Here is a 6,319-nt window from a genome sequence, read left to right on the forward strand (position 1 = left end):
ATTTATATATATATATATATATATACATATAAATATATGTATATGTGTGTGTCTGTATACATATACGTATATACATGTAGACATAAATCTATCTATGTATATATATGTATGTATGTATGTATGTATATATGTATGTATATATATGTATGTATTCATGTATGTATGTATGTATGTATGTATGTATGTACGACACAAGAGCAAGAAAGGTGATAGGAAGAGGTTTTTATTGTTGCGGTAATCATCAAACCTTTCTCGCTCAATTTATAACATGTCTACAGATATTTTTGCCAGAGTTTCCTTGTTTCCATGTTCAACACATTTACCTACATTTTCCCCTTTTTCTTTCTGTCTTATAGTTTAGATAACATTTATGCTGCTTCGTTTCTTCTCAGAAATTTCCCCATGTATCATTCTTTATTCTAACTTAATGGTCTGATTTTATTATTTAAAGATCTGATTTGCATTATACAAATTCCAAGCAATTTTTTAAAATAATTTTTACCTATTCAAATTATACACACAAACACATATACATAAATATACGTATTTCTGTGTGCGTGGGTGCCAGCATGCAATCGTTTATATATGTAGATTTGTCAAACGGTTGACTTCATTACCATCAGGTCCTTTTAATAAAATTGGGTAAACAGATACTATGTAGAAATAGATAAGAAGTAAAGTTTATCAGTGTATTTGCGTTTGTGTGAATGTGCTTTTTTAGTTTTGCGTGAGTGTGAGTTTGTGTCTACGGTGTTGCATGTATTGACTCATATCATTATTATATAAGGCTACACGACCTACTAAATAAACTATAATAACTTTCAGTTTATTATTGTTTGTCAAAAAGCAAATATCAACGGCAGATATTTTCTTTATGGTGTATAGCCCTGGTCCACTTGGTCGAGCAAAACTAGAAGATGATAGTATGTTAGAAATATTTAGTAGCTAATTCCAGTCGGTCGAGTGACTACATAAACGCTACCTCGTTTGCTTGTAAATAAAATTCCACGTATAGACTTCATGAGATTCAAATTCGGCTGGCTGAACACAGAGTTTAGGGTGCTAACCAGTACACCATAATACTAATTGAAGGTACTTCATTGTTTCCATATAAGAAAGCTTTATTGTACATGGTTTAGTTCACCTAGTATCGAAACAATAAATAGAAGCCAAGCAGGTATGTGTTAAAGTCATGTTAGACAATGGCAGGGTCGGCAGTGCACTATTGTTTGGTTGTGCTTAGAAAATCAATTGACTTTAATCCGACTCAGGTACTCCATCAATGGGATAATAGGGCGTAACTAAAAGTCTCTTTGTGTTGTGTGTTTCAACGAAGACTGACAACTGATTAGAAACTTGAGAACTGTAAGCGATATATTTTTGCGTTTAGATTCAATTTCAACAATACTTCTCCGATACCGAAGAGCGGCGGAAGTGAAATGCGAACGGTGAAGAGAGATTCGAATGTGTTCGAGGCAATTCCTTAAGTATATACCTCCTATTTTACCAGTAACACACATTTATCTAGTAAAAATTAAGCACAACGATGCAAACATATATATGCGTGTGTGTGTATGTAATTGTACTAGGGTTATGAATTTTTGGTAATCTAATAACCCTATACTGTACATCGATGAATAAGTTCCTAAAAATCAGGAAACTAACATTTAGCTTGCTTTATTTGAAATAAATTTCACCCCCAACTTAAGAAATCGATCACCACTTTTGACCCATATTATGAAAAATTCTAGTCGGGGAGCATAACACCTGCTCAAATTTTTACCAAATTTGGTGTACTGACACAGTGCAACGCAGAAATAGTATGTTTAAAATTTCAGCTTTCTAGTCGAAGTAGTTTCAGAGTTGTGGGCTTTTTAAATTATAATCACTATGGCACTAGATTCACACTTTAATATTTCCGCTGCCTAAATCCTTGTAAACGCAAGAGAGATGTAGAATAAGAGTGTATTTATACATTTTTAAGATTACTGAATTGAAATTGCTCTATGCAAAGGTTCAAAACTAGGCTATTTTAAGACAGAGGTCATTACAAGCATTCGATAACATACAAAATCAAAAACAATACATATTTTTAACTTTATAGGTTTAATTCCAATTTTAAATAACTGTATAAGAAAAAGGGTGCTGAATGTTAGCAAATTTTTAAACATAACAGAATTAATATGTTTTGTTAGAAAAAATTAATCGAAGCTGAAGTTTCACCTTTCTACAAACATCATAAAGATCTTGAAGCCATTTGAGTGCCCGTTCTGCACTCTGGTTTGTTCTGGGAATTTCCAGTTTTGGTGGTTTTCGATTCCAAAAGCTTTTTACAAAGTTCAATGTTTTTTTATGAACTTGCAGGCTACCACATAACTTCTGAGAATAATGTGCATTGAACATTCGGTCAGTAAACCAAAACTCTGCTCAGAAACAAAACTCATTTCCCTGGTAGAAGAAATGCCAAAAGAGCTAGTATTGCTCGAGAATTCCATCTTGTATTACTTAAGTTGGGTATTTTTTGAAATTTTACAGTAGGAAATTTGTCGGTTTCTTCAAAGAAACGAAAGCTCTGGTCAAATGAAATAAAAATTTCATGTCATCTCGTCATCCTGCTAATTCAGTAATCTTTTCTTCACCATTGTTGAAATTAGTCATTCACCGTTTTCCTTTGTGATGTCAAAAATTCCTTTCAATGAATTGTATTTTCCTTGTTTTATACATTTATCGTAAGTATTCAGCACTTTTTCTACTTTTGCTTGTACATTTTGAATTTCTAAATATGGGAAATTTACTTTCTTTTGCCACAAAAAGATTACTTCTTTCGAAATCTCCTTTGTTCTTTCTTTCCTTCCATGATGGTACCTTCAAGAAACAAAAAGGGACCGACAATTTGAAGTTTCATTAGTATCCTGCAGTTGTTTTCCAAAGAATGCTTTTCTAGAGGAACACGTCTTCTTTTCCTATGTAAGTTCTGAAATCTGGATTCTTCGTCCAGATTTTTTTGTTTATTTGAGTGACACAAGCACTTCTCTTATGAGACATTATTTTAGATACTGTAATTGGATAAGCCCACTATTCTGAAAAACAGTTAATATAATGAGAGTTTTAGCGTCACAGAAATAAAAAGGAGACGAAGTGGATATTTCCTAAAGTAGGGCCCACGTGGTAACAAATTAAAAACTCTATAACTCCTAAACTACTTAAACTTGAAACTGAAATTTGAGATATACTCCAAGTTTGGTAAAAACCTGAGTAGACATTATGAAACCCCTTAGAATTTTGCATGATTTGGGTTAAAAGTGGTGTTAGATTTCTTCAGTTTGGGGTGACGTTTTTTTTTAAAAAAACTTAAAATAAAGGCTATTTTCCCTACTTATAAAATTGCTCATCGATTTTTAATACAGAAAATTGTTTACTTCCCAAAAAATCAAAAAGTCATAACCCTACATATCATGTATACGGTAATGTATCTATGTGTCTTTTATGTCCTTATATGTATGTATATGTGTATGTATATGTGTGTGTGTGTGCGTGTGTGTGTGTGTGTGTGTGTGTGTGTGTGTTTCTATGTCTGTATGTTTCTATGTATCTATGTTTCTATGTATCTATGTATCTATGTATCTATGCATGTCTGCACGTATATATGTGCGTTTGAATGAGCGTGTTTGTGTCATTTCGTTGTTTAATCTTTCTGTGTTTATACACATGTATATAGTTCATAAGAGAAGAGGAAGGTACGGATGACATTTACAAGCCTTCTCTAAACTGGTTTGTCTGATGCGGTTGACATTCAGCTTAAACGTCTATAGATCGATATGCGTAGATAAAACGTGGGTGAGGAAAGAATTCTAGAGGATTAGAGTTCTGTGGGGAAGGACTTGACCGGAGTGTTTAGTATGGAGTCTGTAAGGTAATACACGATAAACGTGATGAGACGGCGAAATACAAGTTCTCCTGGATCGCAAGGATACACAGAGGGCTGGTTCGGAAGGGTATTATCTATTGTAGTAGTGATAGAAGTATCAGAGAGAAGTAACAGAGCACGTCGATGAACTCTTCGTTTGAAGAATCTTAAGGGAATGAACTTAAGTCAATTTATTGAATAGTCTTCTTTTGGGTGTGGTTCAGGATGGTTGCATGTCTAGCAGTAGCATTATCCCGTATACGTGATCCAGTTTGAGTTTTATTTGATCTTGGTGGAACAATGGATTAGAACCTGGTACTGAAGATCAATCTTAGTTTCTTTAACGCAGTTTTGGAAGTGTTTCGTGTACAGAGGTCACCATGAGAGATCAGAGATTGAGAGACTTAAGATTTTGTAACAGCTCTGAAGGTTTTGTAAACTGTTCATGATTGGAGAGGAAGTAAAAGTTCCTTTCTTTGACATCTGGAGTAAGACTCTGCACACTGTTAAAAGGAAATAAATTGACATGTCATTATTGAAAGATAATAGCAAGGTCTCTGCTTATAAAGTCAAAGTATATTTGGCATCAGGTATTTAGGTTACTAGTGAATGACACCTGTGTGCGGATGATTAATGAGAAATTAAAGAGTACTATAATCGGCTCGGGAGTGTGTGTGGTTAGTTGAGACAGTTTGTAGATCGTAATATACGGAGTAAATATACAAGTTTGAAAAATACTGCCACTTAGTGGATTGGACAGTCTCACCATCATATGCTCCAGTGATACAGTTTAACAAGAATTTTCCGTTCCAGAAAATGACAGACAGATGACAACCATATTCGAGCAACTTAGCTATAAAGTTTTAGTGCCTTAGATACAATTGAAGATTTTCTTCGAAGTTCACAATGGTGAAGGAGCATTGGGGAATCAGTAAGTTGAACGAGTTTCCGGTAGATTTTATTCCTATGTAGCAGTAGTTAGTAAGGACTAACGAAGGAGAAACCGATGGGAATGAAGGTAATTGTAAAATATTTCCGTCACTTTCAAAATGCTGGAAGTAAGAGCGACGAGTTGTTAGCAGGTAGGGACAGAAAGGTTAACTTTTATGGAGGTAAGTGATGCACGGAAGCATGTCTCCATAGCTTCGTGCACATGTTTAGAGATTAAAGTTGTTGTCCAACCCTCATTGAACTGACTAATGATCAAGAAGGAAGCTATTTCTTGGACCAGCCAATAACAAACGGAGAAAAGATTGGGCCAGTGAGACTGTGAAGAGGCCACTAGCATTTTGGGACTATCATATTCTCCATTGAGTCCAGATTTGCTGTATTTTCTGACAATGGTCGAGTCTGGGTCTGGAGACTGTGATCAAGAATTTGACGTGAAAAGATTTCAGCCAACAATGAAACATGACAGCTATTCTATGATGGTTTGGGGGAGCAATTTGGAGCAATGGTCAATCAGTGCTGGTGGAGTGTGAGGGAAACATAAACTCAGATAAATATATGTCCATATTGCAGGAAATACTCCTTCCAATTTTTTCCAGTGGTGAAATGATTAAAGAAGACTCTTTATTTATGGAAGATAGGTCTCCTTGTCACACGGCTAAAATGATCCAAGATTTGTTGGATGGCATTGGCATTAAAAAGCTTCTATAGCCAAGCCAGTCACCAGATATGAACCCTATTGAACACCTCTGGAACATAATGGACAGGACACTTCATAAAAGAACAAGAAAGCATCTTCAAAGCCAGATCTTTTGAGATTACTGCATGAAACTTGACAAGAAATTCCGCAAGAGAATATTCGTCATCTGATCATTAACATGCCTAATCGGGTCCTTGCATTGAAAAATGCAAAGGGCATGTCTACTAAATATTGAATATTCACATTATAACAATTAATAAATAATTCGAATGTATAATTTCAGATTTAAATAAATTTTAACGATTATAAGGATGTCTATTTAGTTCTATTTTGTCTGTGTATATATCGTTGCTCTTATGTTAAACTGTCGGATATCCAAATCTGGCCAAAATGCGTTTTTTTTTTTCTTGTTTTCAATATTTAATTTTGCTTGCAATAGCCGGTTCTTTTTGTCAAACTATCGTATTTCCAGTTGCTTCAGATGCCAAGATATGAAGATTGTCAAAGTGTAGTACAACAGTTTAGCATTTTCCAAAAGTGTAATAATAAGTCTCACACACGACAGTTTTCAAAACTATTTTGACTGAAAATATCATACATGCATGGAGGTCCGATTTTATGCACCCATCAAAGTATTATTGCTAAGTTGAAGCTGTTGGTAATGTAAAAAGAAATAGAATGGTGAAACTATTTTTTTTCTTTTTTGTTTTCTGAAAAAAACAACGTTTTAGACTTACGACACTTTTGCAACGATATATATATAT

At 34.3% G+C, this 6,319-nt stretch overlaps 1 long non-coding RNA gene across 1 annotated transcript in view; it reads right to left on the reverse strand.

The window, feature by feature from the left end:
- Window positions 1-2,089: 2,089 nt before the first annotated feature.
- Window positions 2,090-6,319, reverse strand: part of LOC128249351 (uncharacterized) — an 89,916-nt gene continuing 85,686 nt past the window's right edge. Inside the window, exon 2 of the long non-coding RNA XR_008265435.1 lies at window positions 2,090-4,410. This is a non-coding gene — a long non-coding RNA (uncharacterized LOC128249351). The remainder of the gene's footprint in view (window positions 4,411-6,319) is intronic.

Source organism: Octopus bimaculoides, chromosome 1, assembly GCF_001194135.2.
Source record: "Octopus bimaculoides isolate UCB-OBI-ISO-001 chromosome 1, ASM119413v2, whole genome shotgun sequence".
NCBI lineage: Eukaryota > Metazoa > Mollusca > Cephalopoda > Octopoda > Octopodidae > Octopus > Octopus bimaculoides.